Source organism: Moschus berezovskii, chromosome 8 (assembly GCF_049115385.1).
Source record: "Moschus berezovskii isolate FMDL1 chromosome 8, NW_MosBer_1.0, whole genome shotgun sequence".
In the NCBI taxonomy this organism is placed as follows: Eukaryota; Metazoa; Chordata; class Mammalia; order Artiodactyla; family Moschidae; genus Moschus; species Moschus berezovskii.
Window position 1 is genome coordinate 77,273,855 of NC_142467.1, and position 20,798 is coordinate 77,294,652.

Genomic DNA, 20,798 nt, shown 5'->3' on the forward strand with positions numbered 1-20,798 from the left:
TGTATAAAACATAATCAACTTTCATTATTTCTGTGAGTCATAGCATTTTAATCTTTTCTAATTAGATATAATTACTATTCTTTCTCACAGCAGGATTGCAGAGAAGCATAAAAAAATATGAGATGCCACATCAGAAGGGGGAAAATGACAAAAAGGGAAAATTCAGGCATCATTAGTCAATAAGAGAGCTTTTTGTTCTCAAATGACACTGACCATTCCCTTGGTAGGAAAAATGGACACTGTGACAAAGCATGGTAGGTAATTATAATCGTTTTTATAATATTCTTTTGTAACAAGTGGATCAAGGTCCAAGGACAAAAGTAATTTCCATGTGGAGAACAAAATTTTAATGTCAGAGTTTATGCATTTTAATTAGGTCAGTTTAGCTGATCAGAATAAATTGTCTTTTAAATATTATTGCATGTACTTTTCTATCTCATAGTGTTTCATTCCTTCTATTTTTCAGTTCAGCTCAGTTATGTCGCTCAGTCGTGTCCAGCTCTTTGTGACCCCATGGACTGCAGCACGCCAGGCCTCTCTGTCCAATCACCAGTTCCCGGAGTTTACTCATTCATGTCCGTTAAATCAGTGATGCCATCCAACCATCTCATCCTCTGTCGTCCCCTTCTCCTCCCTCCTTCATTCTTTCCCAGCAGCAGGGTCTTTTTCAATGAGTCAGTTCTTCGCATCAGGTGGCCAAAGTATTGGCGTTCCTGCTTCAGCATCAGTCCTTCCAAGGAATGTTCAGGACTACTTTCCTTTAGGATACACTGGTTGGCTCTCCTTGCAGTCCAAGGGACTCTCAATAGTCTTCTCCAACACCACAGTTTCTATTTGTACCTTCTGGCAAAAGTGTGAAAGTGTTAGTCGCTCAGTCATCCCAACTCTTTGCAATCCCATGGTCTGTCTATGAAATTCTCCAGGCAAGAATACTGGAGTGAGTTGCCATTCCATTTTCCAGGGGATCTTCTCGGCCCAGGGATCAAACCCAGGTCTCCTGCATTGCAGTCAGATTCTTTTACCATCTGAACTACCAGGGAAGCTTGGTAAACTGGAGCCAGATTTTAAATAGAAATCAAATAAAATATCTTCCAAATCTAAAAGGATGAGAGCTGCATGGTTCTAATTGAATTGTTGAGAACTGTTTCCAAAAGGAGCTATAACAGAAGCAGAAATGTACATGGAAAGTCCAGGTAGCCTTATTCTCCATTTAGGAAAAATTTTAATAAAATTATTTATTGACATAGAGAAATTATTTACATGTTTTACTAGCTTGTGAGTTCTTCTGTGAACACTTTTTACCCCATGTAGATTCTGCAAAATTAGTTGTTAAATAGACAGCTGGTGAAATTAAGTTCAAACAACAAAAATGTAACAAGTTATTTTACAATTATACAGTCTATCTGTCATACAGATCATTCAATTCTTTGGGGGAAAACAATCTGTTTTTGAGATCTGGAGTGACTACTTAAGCTGTCTACATTGATAAAATTAACTGGTTAAGTGTTAATTTTAATTTTCCTCTTCACCTTATATTGTACAGATATTTTAAAAGTCAGTAAACCAAAATAATGTTTTACTAATTAAAATGATAAAGATTCACCTTTTAAATGATAAGTTTTATGTTACTTCAATCTGTAACAAATGAAATGGGAAATCTTACAAAAATATATTAGACAACATAAGGAAATAACCCCAAGTCATTATTCTATTTCCAAATTTATGGCTGCCAAACTCAGATAAATCCTGGAAAAGCAACATAGATTCCCATATTACCAAAGTTTTCCTAATTGGCAATTCATAACTTCCAGCTGCTCTGAACAAAACCTATCACCCATTGAAATGTTGACATTTTTCTCCCTCATTAAAATCTTCTTCAATATTCTGTGTGAAAATATTGTCCAATTAGCTATTGAACAATATTTTGTTCATTTATTATTCCTGAAGATATATAAGGAAGTGATAAATGATTAGGACACCAAATATAATTTATGGCATCAAAACAAGCCTGTGCTTACCTGCATATTTAGACAATATTGGACTCAATATCATACTGGGCAGGAAAAGAGTTTTATCCCATGGAGTACATTACATTTTGTATTTTAAAATGTAACTGTGCTATAGTTTCAGGGTTTCCATGAATTCATCATTATTCGTTCTAATATATTTTCATAATTACTAGTTCATTTTAAGGATTTTCTATGACAAAGTTCAGAAATTTTTGTCCTAAACCTAGATAAAATTGTTATGTTAGAAAAAGATAACTTTAATTGGTCAACATTTTTATAATGATGATCCATGGTTGTATCTTTTGTGCATTCACTGTGTGGACTTCAGCTTTGTAGAATCACTGTATAGATTTTCACAGAAAATATGATCACTAATTAATTTTTGTATTCATTGGTCCATGCCATACAATTTACAATGAGAGTCTTCCTCACTCAACCCAAATCTGTTTTTCTCTATTAAAAACAAATATTTCATCAGATATAAAAATTAGTAAAATCCACATAAATGAGTGGTATTTTATACCACAGTGTCTGCTTGCCATAAATTTACAGGCCATAGCATAACATATATGATATTAATACAAAGGTGAAATATGTCCACAATATTTAAGGTTTGTAGACAATACTTTTTTGTTGTTTTTCCTGAGACGTGAAATACTGCAACTACTATAATGCCTTAGAAAAAATAAAACCATAGCATATTTCATGATTACACAGTATGCTTAGGGCAGTTATAAACATTCCCTACAGGCTTGGAGACTGTTCTACATTTATTCATTTCTTTGCTCATGTTTTAATAGCAACACAAACAAGAGTCATTTTTGTTGTCATACGTGATTGTCAGTTTTATTTTTTTCCACCATTTTCTTGGAGGTCCTTTATCCAATCCTCTTTGGGAGGAATTAATAAAGGATTCTGAAGACTCTAAAAACATGTAACATATATAATGAGACAACAAACAGGAATATTTAAGTCTGAATTGCTGAACTTTGGCTGTCTCTCCTTAAGTTTTAGTTCTACTAATAAAGTCAAATAAACTACAAAGACTGATCCCCTCAGCATCTTTTTCAAGGTATGTACAGGGACATTATCATATTTCTCAGAACAGCATAATGCAGATATTATAACATGGACATTTAAAAATCAATTTTTGCTGAAACTTTTAGATAAAATTAATCTATTCTAGGCAGAATATCTGTACAGAATATCTCTACTCTAAAGCTAACCAGCATATGTGTAACTCTATATGGGCATATTGGGATATTGAATGATGGGCTGACTTTTTATGTATGGCTCTAGAAAACCATTCTTTATAAACTTTTAGTCCCAGATCACTTCCCACACATTTCCATTATATATGTTTAGGTTCTAAAGTCATAATTATCAAAGCTAGTGCCTACTAGCTATAATGTGCTTCCTTGCTATTTAACCTACATATAATCTGCCTTCCTCTTTCCACTGATCTATATTGCAATGCAATGGGATGTAGAGCTTATTAAACTAAACAGTACAATAGATTGCTCCAAAAAGCCAAACCCTGAGGATTCATAAATAAACTCTCTCCCTATGCATCTCTTTGTTATCAACCTGAGAACCCCAACACACTGTGAAGGCAAACCAGAGTCCAGAGAGTTACACCTTTGTTTCAGGTAGCCATATTCTCAGAGGCCCTCCCTATTTGACAAACATCTCATCTGGAATCTTCAAAAATGTTACAGGTTTATTGAAGTATAACTGACATATACAAAACTGCATATATTTAAAGACTATAATTGGATTCGTTTTAACGTATATACACACTGGTGAGAGCATCACCACAGTTAAGATGAGAAACATATCTCTTATCGACACAGTCCTTTTTGTTCCCTTTTGTTATGCATCTCTCCTCCCCTTCCATAACTTCCCCTCCTCCCAGGAAATCACTGATCTCTTTTATGTCATATAGGTTAATCTTCATTCTCTAAAATTTTATATCAATGGAATCATATAAATTTTGATTGCCCATTTTTGTAGGGAGGCAGGCATCTGACTTCTTCCATGCAACATAATTATTTGGAGACTCATTTAGGTTGTTACGTATGTTAAAGGGCTTCCCAGGTGACTTAGTAAAGAATCTGCCTGCAATGCAGGAGACCTGGGTTAGATCCCTGGGTCAGAAAAATCCCCTGGAGAAGGGAATGACTATCTGCTCCAGCATTCTTGCCTGGAGAATCCCTTGAACAGAAAGGTTACAGTCCATGGGGTTGCAAAGAGTGGGACGCTATGTTAAAAGTTTATTCTTTTTTCTCATTGATCAGTATTCCTTTATCTGTATATACCACAAAGCATTTATCTATTCATCTCTTAGTAGATATCTGAGTTATTTTCAGTTTTTAGCTACTACGAATAAAGCTGCTCTGAACACTTATGTAAGTCTTTCTGTTGACAAAAGTCTTGATTTCTTTCAGACAAATGCTTAGGAGTAAACTATCTGGCTCATTTGGCAGGTGAATATTTTTCTTTGGAAGAAACTGTTTTCCAAACAATTTGGCAAACTGCTTTCCAAAACAGTTTACCATTTTACTTTCCCACTATGGTGTATGAGAGTTCCAGTTCTTTCTAAGTCCTTGCCTACTCTTGAAATAATTGGTGTTTTAGTGTTAGTGACTCTAGAGGCTTTGTGTGAGTAGTTATTTGTAGTTTAAATTTACATTTCCATAAAGGACTACTAACAGAGCATTTTGCAAAATGTCAATATGATATCCATGTATCTTCTTTTGTAAAGTGTCTGTTCAAATCTTTTGGCCTCTATTAAATTGGGCTGGCTGTCTAATTAATGTTAAATTATATAATATTTAGCTTTTTGTATAGTCTAAATAGAAGTACTTTGTCAACTATATATTTTGAAAATATTTCTCCCAGTCAATGACTTGTCTTTTCATTTCCATAGCAATGTCTTTCGAAGACCAAAGTCTCTAATTTATGAAGTATATATCACTTCTTTTTTCTGTGAAATGCTGTTTAATCACTTTTAGTTCATGCACTTGGTAACCACTTTAACATATCTTGGCCAAACTCAAGCCACTCCAGCTTTCTGTTGATTACACATACACTAGAAAACTTGAAGTAATCTGAGAGCTTGTAGTTCTTATTTTGTCTGTTTTTCTCTATGTTTAAGTTTGGTTAGTATGTACTGTTATGTCCTCATATTCACCTATATTTTCTTCTGCAATATTTAATCTGCAATTAACCTGCTATTAATCTTACCTGTTTTATTTTTCACCTTAGACATTGTATTCTTTTATCTCTAAAAGTCTTTTTCATATCTTTCATATATCTCCCTAATATGCCCATTCTGGGCTCTACCTTCTTGAATATATGGAATCTATAGTACTTCATAACTCAATTTTCTTGTCTATAATTCTACCATCTGTGTCGTTTCTGTTTCTTTCTATTGATTAATTTTCTCCTCAATATAGATTGCATTTTCTTGCTTTTTTGCATGACTGGTACTTTTAGATGAGGTGCCAGACTTTTCAAATTTTACTTTCAGTGTTGGATATATTTATATTCCTTTAAATATTCTTCGGCTTTGTTCTTAAGTGAAGTTAAACTATTGGTAAACAGTTTAATCCTATCAAGGGTACATTTCAAGCTTTGTTTGGTGGGACCAGAGCAGCTTTTTAGCCTAGGTCCAGCTTGGCCCCACTACCAAGCACTCTTCTGAGTCCTCTGTCTGATGTCCCATGCTTCACAAGCTTTCTTCATTCATGTCTGGAAAAACATGAATTCTTCCTGGCCCTCTGCAAGTTATGCAGATTGTTTTATCTGTCCTTACTAGCAGTTCTCTCCTGGGCTTCAGATAGTTTCTTTAGATTCATGGACTTGGTTGGTATCAGCTGAAGACTTGAGAAGCTCTGAGTAGATCTCTGGAGCTTGCTCTCTTTGCAGCTCTTTTTTATTTATTTCTTTATTTTTTTGGTGCAGCAACCTCCTCGCTAAAATTCTGCCATGCAAATTGTGGTCTCCTTGACTTAAAGAAATTTTGAAGTCTGCCACTCCAACTTGGGGAGACTATTGTACTCCACCTGTTTTCCTTGTCCTGTGCTGTGGCATGGAAACTCTCTCCAGGCAGTAACCCATGACAATCACTGGTACTTGTCTTGTTTGTTTCCTCTTTCTTAGGGATTAAGATCTTGTGCTTAGGGATCAGTATCCTGTGCTATCTCTGCACAGGATTGATAGCACAGGTTTGAATTATTCTCTTTTGATTTGGTCATTTAAGATGGATGGGCAAATCCAGTCTGTTGTTTCACTATGGACATAAACAGAATTCTCATACTTTTAAGGTAAAAAGCACAGGTTGGCAGAGATGCTGAAGGACAAAAGAAAAGCTCCTTGGACTTAGAAGTTATTGGGATTTCCAGAGAGGATCAAGTCTGCAGCTATCTCAATACAAAAGATTTTAACTCACTGACTTTGGAGTGATTCTCATCAGTGTGTCACTGCCCTTTCAGCCTAGAGGCCATCCAGCTCTAATTTCTTGGTGCTCTTTATCTTACTGGAAATAAAGCTATAGGAAGTTCCTGATACTGGATTTAATATAGGCAGTGCCTTGGCTCTACACAGCATGCTATCTTCCAGATTAGGGCAGTATTCAAGCTCTCCTCCTGCACCTTCACTTCTGAGAGTAGCTTTGCATGCCCTGAATGACGTTCATCACCAATCCCGGTTTTTTCCGCTTTAGGAGGCACCAGTCATCCTTTCTCTTCCCCCAATCAGTATACAGAAGCAGTGAGTTTTGCTTACTAAGGCCATGTTGCTATGCTGTCATTGTTTAGTAGCTAAGTCAAATCCAACTCTTTGCAAGCCCAACAACTGTAGCCCACCAGGCTCCTCTGTCCATGGATTTCTCAGGCAAGAATACTGAGTGAGTTGCCATTTCCTTCTCCAGGGGATCCTCCTGTCCCAGGGATAGAACTCGCATCTCCTGTACTAGCAGGAGGATTCTTTACTGCTGAACCACCAGAGAAGTTCTATAGTTCACCTCATAGTTGGGGAAAAGTACAAGTGGAAGCCTATCTGCCTCTTTATCACTCAGCAAACCAAAGGCTCATGTTGTGGCACATGCAGGTTTATTTCTTTCATTACCATCATATTTGTCTATCAAATACTTTTAAAATAATACAAGGTAGTTGTCCAAAATTCAAAGAAATATAAAACTGAATGCTAAAAGCATCCTCAGAGACACAGTAACATTTCTGTTATCATTTTATAGACTTCCTGTCTTAGAGTTGAATATACAGGGCTTTGAATATACAGGGCTTTAAATATACATATGTGTGTGCTCTGTGCACACATTTGCACAAATATATATTATCAATTCTTTTCAAGAAACTTCAAGATTCTTTTCAAACAAGCTCTAACACTGTTTTGTGACTATTTAAATAACTGCATAATATAACATTCATTGATGGGCATATCAATAATACATCTATACATTCCACAACAGTGAAATATTTCAGTTGTCAAAATGTTTTTAGTATCATCTCATTAATCCAAATTAAAATTAAAATGTCAAATTAAATTGGATAGAATCTTCTACACAAGTGTATTAAGTGTTTATACTCCATATTCCTTGCAGAGGTGAGAGGATTGGCAAGTGTGTGGAGGTGTCCACACTGTGTGTGGGACAATGGCCAGGTCACTGCTACATGACTCAGTGTGCATCCCAGGAGTTGTAGGGAGCCAGTCTCTACACAGCTGGCATAAGTTGTAGAGTTATAAAAGGACTCACTCCCAAAATTACCTCCCCTTGATTGGTCTGTCAGAAATTTCTAATTTTCCTGTCATTCTTTAAAGACCTTCTAAAGGTGCTGTGCATTTCAACTAGCCTAAAATTGACATTCACTTGATAAGAGTAACATTATCAGAGATTTGCCTATCAAATTAATCCATTATCATATATCATCATTTAAAAAAGGCACAGTACTAAGTGAATGACACTTACGATAGGTATACTTTGATTGCCAGCAGAAGGGTTGAATGGTGGTAATGATGAAATGTTGCTGCTGCTGCTGCTGCTGCTGCTGCTAAGTCACTTCAGTCATGTCCGACTCTGTGTGACCCATAGACGGCAGCCCACCAGGCTCCCTCGTCTTGGGATTCTCCAAGCAAGAACACTGGAGTGGGTCGGCATTTCCTTCTCCAGTACATGAAAGTAAAAAGTGAAAGTGAAGTCACTTAGTCGTGCCCAACTCTTAGCAACCCCACGGACTGCCGCCTACCAGGCTCCTCTGTCCATGGGATTTTCCAGGCAAGAGTACTGGAGTGGGGTGCCATTGCCTTCTCCGATGAAATGTTAGGGGCAGGTATATGGTGGGAGGGGTGTGTTTCAGTCTGACCATCTGTAAGAAGTTCTAAGGATTCATATCAAAGTAGCCACAACATATCCACAACCACGTCAAAGGGCTGTCCAAGACCATGTGTCATATATGTCTGTAGCTGTATAGACATTATAAAAACATATTGAAAGAGATCTGGTCAAGAGAAGAATTAGAATCGATAGGATCAAGGATTGTGGGGTTTTTCCTTTTCTGGAGTTTCCTAGTGCATATATCCTAGCACGGAAAATTAAACTGTTAAGAGCATGGAAGCAACCTAAATGTCCATTGATGGAGGAATAGATAAATAAGATGTGGTATACATATGCAGTATTATTACTGAGTCAGAATTATTCAAAAAGGAATGAAATAATTCCATTTGCACCAACATGAATGGACCTAGAAGTTGTCATACTGAGTAAAACAAGTCAGAGAAAGACAAATATCATATGATATCACATGTACGTGGAATCTAAAAGAACGATACATATTAACCTATTTACAAAGCAGAAAGAGAGTCACAGACAGAAAAAAAATTACAGTTACCAAAGGGGAGTGGGGAGGGATGAACTGAGAGATTGGAATTGCCATATACACACTACTATATACAAAATAGAGAAGTATTCCTAACCTACTGTATAGTACAGAGAGCTCCACTTAATACTTTGTAATGACTATTTTGCCAGCACATTTGGAAGACTCAGCATTAGCCACAGAACTGGAAAAGGTAAGTTTTCATTCCAATCCCAAAGAAAGGCAATTCCAAAGAATGCTCACTACCACACGATTACACTCAATCTCACATGCTAATAAAGTAATGCTCAAAGTTCTCCGAGCCAGGCTTCAACAGTACATGAACCATGAACTTCTAGATGTTCAAGTTGGATTTAGAAAAAGCAGAGGAGCCAGAGATCAAATTGCCAACATCTGCTGGATCAGAGACAAAGCAAGAGAGTTCCAGAAAAACATCTACTTATGCTTTACTGACTACGCCAAAGCCTTTGACTGTGTGGATCACAACAAACTTTGGAAAATTCATAAAGAAATGGGAATACCACCACCTGACCTGCCTCCTGGAGAAATCTGTATGCAGGTCAAGAATCAACAGTGAGAACTGGACATGGAACAACAAACTGGTTCCAAATCAGGAAAGGAATACGTCCTGGCTGTATATTGTCACCCTGCTTATTTAACTTATATGCAGAGTACATCATGGAAATGCTGGACTGGATGAAGCACAAGCTAGAATCAAAGTTGCTGGGAGAAATGTCAAGGAGCTCAGATATGCAGATGACACCATCCTTAAGCAGAAAGTGAAGAACTATAGAGTCTCAATGAAAGTGAAAGGGGAGAGTGAAAAAGTTGGTTTAAAACTCAAAATTCATAAAAAGAAGATCATGGCATCTGGTCCCATCACTTCATGGCAAATAGATGGAGAAACAGTGACAGACTTTATTTTTCGGGACTCCAAAATTACTGCAGATGGTGACTGCAGCCATGAAATTAAAAGATGCTTCTTCCTTGGAAGAAAAGTTATGACCAACCTAGACAGCATATTAAAAACCAGAGACATTACTTTGCAAACAAAGGTCCATGTAGTCAAAGCTATGTTTTTTCCAGTAGTCGTGTATGGATGTGAAATTTGGACTATAAAGAAAGGTGAGCGCCGAAGAATTGATGCTTTTGAACTGTGGTGGTGGAGAAGACTCTTGAGAGTCCCTTGGACTGCAAGGATATCCAACCAGTCCATCCTAAATGAAATCAATCCTGAATATTCATTGGAGGGACTGATGCTGAAGCTGAAATTCCAATACTTTGGCCACCTGAAGTGAAGAACTGACTCATTGGAAAAGGTCCTGATGCTGGGAAAGATTGAAGGCAGGAGGAGAACGGGACAACAGAGGATGAGATGGTTGGATGACATCATGACTCAATGGACATAAGTTTGAATAAACTGAATAAACTCCAGGAGTTGATGATGGGCAGGAAAGCCTGGCATGCTGCAGTCGATGGGGTCACAGTCAGACATGACTGAGCGACTGAACTGATATGGGAAAATAATCTTAAAAAAGAGTGGATATATGTATAGGTAAAACTCATTCACTCACTTTGCTGTACATCTGAAAGTAACACAACTTTGTAAATCAACTATACTAATTTATAGGAATTAATTTATAAAATATAGAAAAGAAAGTTAAACTGTTGATTGTTCTCAGTAGCCAGAGAACCAAGCAAATTTTCAAGTAGTGTCAGAACACACCAGAAAATATGTGACTAGATATAAAAGGCAAATTTTCCTTTAAATTCAGAGAGGGAACATTCCAGTGATTGTTTGTATATTACAATATGAGCTCTATTGTAACATAAGCAAAGAATAGTAAAAATTTGTAACACAACCTCATAGATGCTTTCATAAGTGATTATCAGGTATTTTTGTAATCCTGAATACACAAAGAAATGGTTCAATACATGAATAGCTTCTTTTTGATATAGAGAAGATAATAATAAGGCAGGGGTCAAATGTTGATATACCCACAATCACTCTGTTCATATCATCAGTAATTTATTCAGAGCAGCAAATTATAGAGAGAACAATTTTCTTACCACTGCAGACTTTACTCTTTTCCCCTAAATTCTTCTCACAAAACTGTTGAGTAGTTCTTGCTTGGCTGTTAAATTGCCAATTACACACACAAAACTATCAGACTGGTCAATTTAACTGACATTATATTTAATTTTGAAAAGAGAGACCAAATCACCTAGTTATTTTGACCCCTTATAGGTAAGATCGTTAGTTAACTATTCTATTTTTTGCAAGCCATGAACAAAACAACAAAAAGGGAATGGGAATAAAACAGAATTGGGCTTTAGCCTGCCATCTTCAGACTTATAAACTTTATAGTAAACATTTTTGGTACCATAAAAAGAGGTTAAATTCTTGGCTGGAATTAATCTTGTTGAATTAATTAATAACTGTAACATAGAGGCCAAGCAAACTTGCTATGAAATAAGATGAGGGGCTTCATCCCTCACCAGCTATGACTTTGACCAGTCACTTACATTCTCTGTGCCTTGGTTTTCTGATTAGTAAAATGTGGAAAATTCACAAATACCATACCACCTTACCTGCCTACAACAAAACCTTTATACAGATAAAGAAGCAACAGTTAGAACCTGACATAGGACAACAGACTGGTTCCAAATTGGGAAACGTATATGTCAAGGTTGTATAGTGTCACCCTGCTTTTTTTAACTTAATCAGAGTATATCATGTGAAATGCAGGGCTGGATGAAGCACAAGCGGGAATCAAGATTTCTGAGAGAAATATCAATAACCTCAGATATGCACATGACACCACCCTTATGGAAGAAAGCAAAGAGGAACTAAAAAGCCTCTTAATGACAGTGAAAGAGGAGAGTAAAAAAGTTGGCTTAAAACACAACATTCAAAATTGAAGATCATGGCATCCAGTCCCATTCAGTTCATTTCAGTTCAGTCACTCAGTTGTGTTCGACTCTTTGTGACCCCATGAATCACAGCACGCCAGGCCTCCCTGTCCATCACCAACTCCCAGAGTTCACTCAAACTCGTGTCCACCGAGTCGGTGATGCCATCCAGCCATCTCATTCTCTGTCATCCCCTTCTCCTTCCACCCCCAATCCCTCCTAGCATCAGACTCTCTTCCAGTGAGTCAACTTGTCGCATGAGGTGGCCAAAGCATGGCAAATAAATGGGGAAACAATGAAAACAGTGACAGATTTTTTTTTCTTGGGCTCCAAAATCACTGCAGATGGTGACTGCAGCCATGAAATTAAAAGACGCTTGCTCCTTGGAAGAAAAGCTATGACAAATCTAGACAGCATATTATAAAGGACAGACATTACTTTGCTGACAAAGGTCTGTCTAGTCGAAGCCCTGGTTTTTTTCCAGTAGTCTAGTATGGATGTGAGAGTTCAACCATAAAGAAAGCTAAGTGTCAAAAGAATTGATGCTTTTGAACTGAGGTGTTGGAGAAGACTCTAGAGAGTCCCTTGGACTGCAAGGAAATCAAACCAATCAATCCTAAAGGAAATCAATCCTGAATAGTCATTGCAAGGACTGATGCTAAAGCTGAAGCTCCAATACTGTGGCCACCTGATGCAAAGAGCCAACTCATTAGAAAAGTCCCTGATGCTGGGAAAAGATTGAAGACAGGAGGAGAAGGGGATGACAGAGGACTAGACAGTTGGATGGCCTCACTGATTCAGTGGACATGAGTTTGAGGAAATGGTGGAGGACAGGGAAGCCTGGCGTGCTGCAGTCCATGGAGTCACAAAGAGTCGGACTCAACTGAGTGACTGAACAACAAAATGAGATGATGGTAGAATCTCCCTTACAAGATTGCTCTGAGATTAATTAACATGTAAAAGCTAAAAGAAATGTCAGACTCATGGAAAGAACTTTATATATGTTCAGTTCAGTTCACTCAGTTGTGTTATTTCTATCATTAATATCATCATCTATTATTTTATCATTAATATCATCATGATATAGTAAGTACTTATAAAACCTGCCACTTTAAGGAGAATGGAAGTAACACAATATTTGGTCTCTTCCCAGAGACCTTCAGTCTCATGAGAAGTAAAAACCCCACTGAGGAAATGATGAGACAGCAAAGGAGCTATAGTTCAATAAAAGCCATAAGAGAGTCAGGATTAGCTTGGGCCTACTCTGCTCTAATGGAGAAGGCAATGGCACCGCACTTCAGTACTCTTGCCTGGAAAATCCCATGGACAGGGAAGCCTGGTAGGCTGCAGTCCATGGGGTCGCACAGACTCAGACACGACTGAAGCAACTTAGCAGCAGCAGCAGCAACTCTGCTCTAATATAAAATAGCTTCGGCCTCCTCTACTCTAGGATCAGGGCTTCCCTGATAGATCAGTTGGTAAAGAATCCACCTGCAATGCAGGAAACCCCAGTTCAATTCATGGGTCAGAATGATCTGCCGGAGAAGGGATAGGCTACCTACTCCAGTATTCTTGGGCTTCCCTTGTGGCTCAGCTGGTAAAGAATCTGCCCGCAATGTGAAAGATCTGGGTTAGATCCCTGGATTGGGAGGATCTCCTGGAGAACGGAATGGCTACCCAGTCCAGTATTCTGGCCTAGAGAATTCCATGGACCATATAGTCTACGGGGTCACAAAGAGTCGGACACAACTGAATGACTTTCACGTCACCTCTGCTGTTATAAGGTTCTTGGAAGAACAGGCATACAATGAAGACCTTGAAGAATCAGTAGAATTTCAAAAGTTGTTTTAGGGTCACCCTGGACATGAGGTCCACAGATGTGTTTTGTTTGGCTTAGTCGCATTTTATAACATTTTAATTAGTTTCCAAGATATAACATCCACTCTGCTTCACCCATTCTAATTACCTGCCTGGTGCCTATCACTATTTGAGTTTACAGCCTCTAGTCTGTGGACTCAATTCCCATTCTCATTGTCACTGGTAACTATAAGCTTTTGTAAACATATTAGAATGATTTATTTTCTTCATATAGTGTCACAAATTCTGCTCCATGCATACTAACAAGGGCTTGTAAAAGTCCTGTTTTTAAAGAACTATGTTTCTTCTTAGAAACTGATTTCTAGCCTGTCCAGTGTGGCCTGGATTCAAAAAATAATTTTAAAAAGCATTATGGTTTCTTCTACTTTGATATCTCTATTGTTCCCTTTTTATTGTACTATCATATTAGAACTTGATGAACTATATTTCACAGGTAGAGAAAGAATAGTCCATTGCAATGTACTGGGAGAAGTAATACAAATCATTGTGAAAATTGGCAACTAAACAAAAACTTCTTGAGACTACCTCCTAATTTGACCTTGGTTTGAATTGAGAGGATAGGATCAGAGAAGCACAGGAGTTTTATGTTTATATTCTATTCTTATCAACCCCCACCTCCACTTACTCTTTTAGAGAAGAAGGCACTGCAGGCCCTAACAAATTTGAGAAGGCCAAATACACAACACCTGACACTGAACAGATGCCATCGGCACTTTGTCACACGCTCACAGCCTGCAGGGAGGATACCACCTGCCGTGCAGGGTCACACGGGGTGCTGCTCAAGAGCACTGTGAATCAACAAGGCCTGTGGGAAATAGGCTTTGTAGTGGCAGGAGGGTGAAGTGACCTTGGTTCCCATAGGGGACGGGTCTTGCTTCTCTGGCAAGGAAGGGAAGGGAAATCTATTAGGTTGAAGTCCAAATTGAGTTGCAACTTGTCGAGATGACAGAGAACTAGCTGGATGGGAGCCTTTCTCATCAGGTAGGGGCAGACCTGATGTGGCATTGGAGGGTATATGAGGCTCAAAGGTGTCAGGGCAGTGCATGGAGTAGGAGTAGTGTTAGTCACGATAGTTGTGTCTGACTCTTTTCGACCCCATGGACTGTAGCCCACCAGGCTCCTCTGTCCATGGGATTCTGCAGCGCAAGAATACTGGAGTGGATTGCCATTCCTTTCTCCAGGGGATCTTCCCCACCCAGGGACTGAAAATTGGTCTCGTGCATTGGCAGGCTGATTCTTCACCACTAGCACCAACTGGGAAGGCCGTAGTGCACGGAAATTCAGGCCTGTCAATGCATGTGAGCAGTTTTGGTTTTGGGGTTTTAACTATTTATCCGGATATAGATAAATAGTATGGAACACTGTAAATGGTTTTCATGTATAAACTCTATCTCTTTTAACATTAAGGTACTGGATTTTTAAATACACTTTTTGGTGAAGTATTGTCACATGCAGCTCATTTCCCATTTGAAAATCTGTACTATGAATGTACCCTTTCTGTAACTCTGTATCAAGACAACTCAGACCATGTCTCTCTGAGGCAGCTGTTTTTCTTTTCAATAAATTCCCAAAAGGCCCTATTTGATAAATTCAAAGACACAGGTTCTTTGGCTCAAACCCCACTTTTCTTTATTATTTTATGGTTCTTCATACTATTTTCTTCAACATCACCATGGTTTCACAGCTTCAGAATTGACATTCATCATCTACAGGAGTTGAGTCACACTCACATTGTATCTCTCTCAGAGTTGGACACCCTCCATAGAGAGGTAGCCAGGTATCCACAAAGTCACCCCTAGGGGAAATTTCAAAGGGATCTTCAGAAGGGGTAGAGGATAAAATGCTTCTCTACATTATAAACTACGTCCCTGAAGTCCTGAGAACCTGAGGATGCTTCCTGGATAGATTTTGTCCTTCTTAAGGTGAATTATGTAATTGAGATCTCTTAAAATTTTAATGAACAAGTTTTCTGGAAAAGGTACTTCAGAAAAACAAAGATAATATTGTTACAAAGAACAAATCTGATGTCAGAAAGATGCTGCATGATTAAAAAGTGAATAATTGAGAATTGTGGTTATATATTCTCTTTTCACTTGATGACAGAATTTCTTCTGTCCTGTATTTGCCTCAGTCTTGAGTACTTCAAGCATATACTTGCATGATACACTATATATTTCCTCAAAATGCATTTTTATCTGAGATATAAAAAGTAAGTATATAAAAAGTAACATTGATTTCTCAAGAATTTTTTACAAATTTTCATAAAATTTTTGACTGACATTTCAAAACTATTATTTTGCTTTCACACTTTATAAAAAATAAACAGTAACAGGTAGTTAGGTTTTTTATTTAGTGGCTTGAATAGCACTAAGCATCACAATAACAATAACTATGGCTTCTGATCTACAAGGCAACAGTTTAGATATCCTATTCTTTCGGAAACAATCTTTGTCTAAATGTTGTATTTTAGAACATATTTTCTTAGAAGATCTGATTGTCACAAATAATGAATGTGCTGATCCTTGAAGAAAAATTCTTTCTCAGATACCTGTCTCATTTCTCTACATATGTATTCACTGCAGGGTCAGTGCAAAAGCCCTTCTTTAAATGATTCACTTAAAAATTTTGAACATAAATTTAACATCAAGAAAAGGATTTCTGACTTTCCTAATAGAGCTCCTACACTGATTGCAAATAAGAGACTAAAGGCAGACAAATAACCTAATGGAGGACTTTTTTTTTTTTCTGATGATGATGTAAGCTTACCTACACATCCATCATAATTTTCCTAAGATTTTTTTATCAACTAAAGGAACCTGAAATATGTTTCTCCTGAATTAAAGATTTTTGTGAAGAAAAGTTTCTACACTATGCTCTAATATATCTGGAAAAGATCATTTATTATTCCGTTAGAAATATTAGCCTCAATGAAAAGAATGTATCTTCTTTAATCACATAAACACCAATAAATCTCTTAATTAGACTCCTGTCAAAAGCAGTCAATGGGCTTTTTAAAATTTCTATATTAGACGTTCTTCCTCTAAGAAGGAAGAACACTCCTTTATTCTCCATTTACACTCAACACTCTTTTATTGACCATTACAAAATAGTTTCTCTGAATGGTATATCAGATTTTCCAGGAACTGTATTCTACTGTTGAACCGAAAACTAGATGACAAAAGTCTTCTGTACTAGTATTGGTAATTACATAACTCATATTTTCCCATTTTTATATATCCAAACAGTGAAAAAGTTCTGGATTTTATCTCTTTATGCTTTTGTCTTAGGCGCTCAGAACAAATGAGTGAAGTGTATACATTTCACAGATGTGTGCACTACAATATGTGCCTCCAGTCTGCCTCAGCCTAACAATATCTATAGTGGTAAGCTGATAATATACCCTAAATTATAGGTATTGAAAAATAATTAATGTTTTCACTTTCTGAAAGCTACATGAGCCAACAAGCACTATACTGTATCATAATTATGAAATAAATATGTTCCTATCATTTCTAATTAAATTAATATCTTGAAATTACAAATTTTAAAATACACATACTGGTTTTCACAACAATGATAAACAATGGAGATTGGCCTTAAAGACATTAAAATATGCTATGAGTGCAGTAATTAAGTGTGATACTAATATCCTTTGTGGCTTAGCTGGTAAAGAACCCGCCTGCAATGCAGGAGATTCAAACCCTGCAATCCAGGGTTTGAACCTGCATTTGATCCTTCCAAGGGTTGGGAAGATCCCCTGAAGAAGGGAAAGGCTACCCACTCAGGTATTCTGGCCTGGAGAATTCCAAGGACTGTATAGTTCATGGGGTTGCAAAGAGTTGGACACAACTGAGTGACTTTCACTTCACTAATATCCTAAAGGAAATCAGTACTGAATATTCATTGGAAGGACTGATACTGAAGCTGAAGCTCCAATACTTTGGCCACCTGATGCAAAGAACTGACTCATTGGAAAAGACCCTGATTTGGGGAAAAATTGAAGGCAGGAGGAGAAGGGGATGACAGAGGATGAGATGGTTGGATGGCATCACCGACTCGATGGACATGAGTTTGAGCAAGCTCCAGGAGTTGGTGATGGACAGGGAAACCTGGCATGCTACACTCCATGGGGTCCCAAAGAGTTGGACATAACTGAGTGACTGAACTGAACTGAACTAATACAAGTATAGACCATTATATCAATGGAAGAAAATTAGGAAAATACATAAATTTAGGGAAGTATTACAAGTTGATAGAATACTGGAAGATAATTTCAATAAATATTCTTTCACAGTAAGCTTTTAGGGATATGGGCTTCTCTTGTGGCTCAGCTGGTAAAGAATCTGCCTGCAATGTGGGAGACCTGGGTTCGATCCCTGGGTTGGGAAGATCCCCTGGAGAAGGGAAAGGCTTCCCTCTCCAGTATTCTGGCCTGGATTATTCCATGGACTCTATAGTCCATGGGGTTGCAAAGAGTTGGACAAGACTGAGCGTCTTTCACTTTCACTTTTAGGGCTATATGAAAGAAAAGAATCCATTTAATTCTTCAGGATGTACTTTATACCAAAGAATACAGGTGGATTAAAAATTTAGCACTGGACTTCCCTGGTGGCTCAGTGGTAAAGAATCTGCCAGTTCAGGAGACACGTGTTCGATCCCTGATATGGGAAGATCCCACATGCTGCAGAGCAGCTAAGCTCGTGTGCCACTGCTATGGGGCCTGTGCTTTAGAGTCCAGGAACCACAGCTACTGAGCCCGTGTGCTGCAGTTACTGACGCTCTCATGCCCTAGTGCTCACGCTCCGCAACGAGAGAAATCACTGCAATGAGAAGCCAACCCACCGCACCGAGGGCTGCCCGACTAGACGCTGCTCACTACAGCTAGAGAAAACCCCGCGCAGCAACAATGACCCTTCATAGCCAAAAATAAATAAATAAATAAAATCTGTATTTTAAAAATTCAATATTAAAAGCTAACAAATTAGAAGAAAATGTGAATAAATATCTAATCACAAGGTGGAATAACCTTTCTAAGCGCCTGTGAAAGACAGACTCCTCAAAGAAAAGGTTAAATGAAAATTCAAAAAGCTGCCACAAACATAGAAAAGGTTATTACCTAAATAATATATTTGAAAATTTAGTCTTCCTTTTCCATTCTAATGGCATTCATTATCTGTACCAACTTTTCTCCTAAGTTAAATTTTAAAATGTATTAAAAGATATACTTAAAGAGCTTTGAACAGCTGCTCAGATAGCAAAGAACTATCAGGCCAAATTCTGGTAGGAAGTGCAAACTCAGAGGGGTAGGCAAAATTCTGAGAACCAAAACAGCTTTTGCCCTGAAGGTATTTACATAAATCTTCCAATTTGTGCTGAACTTAAGAAAACTCATCAAGTTACAGGGGCAGAAATAATGACCTAGAGTCTGCCCAAGGTGGTGCCCAAAGTCTGGATAACCAGTCTGCCTTAGGCTGGAACCCCCAAAGGCCAGGACACTGGAAAAAATGCTCCTTGTATTTTTCAGGAGAATAAAGATATACATTAACCTTAGATTTTCATGTTAAGAACGTGTGCTGTAAATTTAGGATAACTGCTAAAATAATAAAAACTGAGTATGTAACATCTAAACTAGTAAGAAAACAGTGAATGAATAATCAATCTATAAGCAGGAAGACAATGAAAAATATATATATGTATGTATAATTGAAGAACACAAAATAAAATGCTAAACTCCAAATACATCAGTAATTATAGTCAATATAAATGGCCTAAAACTTCCAGTTAAATAACAAAGATTAATAAACTGGATGAAAAAAATAGGTGTGCTTGTGTAAATAATCATAAAATGTTCAATTGACCAGGAAGATATGTTATAAATGTTGCTTATTCTTAATGACAGAACCTCAAGATATATGAAATTAAATTGACAGACCTACAAAGAGAAACAGAAAAATCCATAATCATAGTGGGGAATTTAACATATAATTCTCAGTAACTCATAGGGAAGAGAAGGGAAAAGGATATAAAAGGAACAAAGATAACAAACATAATTACATACTATATAGATAGACAGATGTATATATACACACACATACACAAACTTGCAAAATAAACATTAGTTGCAATGCAACTAATATATGACAAAAGCAGATGTGAAACAGTTTTTTAAATTAATAATTGAAAATATTGTTATAAACGAATATTTAGCAAATTCCAAAGGACTGAAATCACACAGATAGCCAAAAATCTCTTGGAAATTAAGAAAATTATTCATGAGTAATTCATAAGTGAAAAATAAAACAGTAAGAAGAAAATAATTTGAATCGAATTTGGGGGTGAAATAAAATTTGAAAATTAATGAGCTAAGTATTTATCTCAAGAAGGTAAATCCTTAAAGACTAACTATAACAAAAGATAATAAACAAACAGAAAACAAATTAAAAATAAGGGGGAACAACAAAGAAAGTTTAGTTAGCTAAAAATAATTATAAGCAAACACTGAAGGGAGTGATTATGACAAAAGACATAAATAAACCAATATTGGGGATAAAAAGAGATTTTCATCATTGATACTACAGATGCTAAAATTATGTGGGATATTTTTAGCTGTATAATAATAAATTTTGAATTTTAGGTAAAATGGAAATTTTTGTTTAATAAGATAGCTTACCAAAATGAGAGAGAGAAGGAGAAAGAAGGGAAGAGAGATTCTGAATTATCCTATAATCATTAAAGAAATGGAATCAGTAATTTTAAAAAATAAGGCCCTTCTACAAACAAATCTTTAGTCTCACGTGGTTTTCCTGAACATTTTCCAAAGTTAAATAGATAAAAAAGTGTCCTGCCTATTTACCCATCAGAAAACAAGAAATGAAGGAATAAGCTGAGCTCATTTTACAAGACTATCATAACCTTGAACCCAATAAAGAAAAAAATGAGAAAATAAAGTACTTATCATCTTCACTTATGAACAGACATGTAACAAATCTTAAAAACAAAAAATAAATAAAATTCAACAATATAGAAAAATTTTAATATTATAGGTCATAACCAAGTTGATGATGTGTCAAGAAGACAATGTTTAAATATTAGAAAATCAATG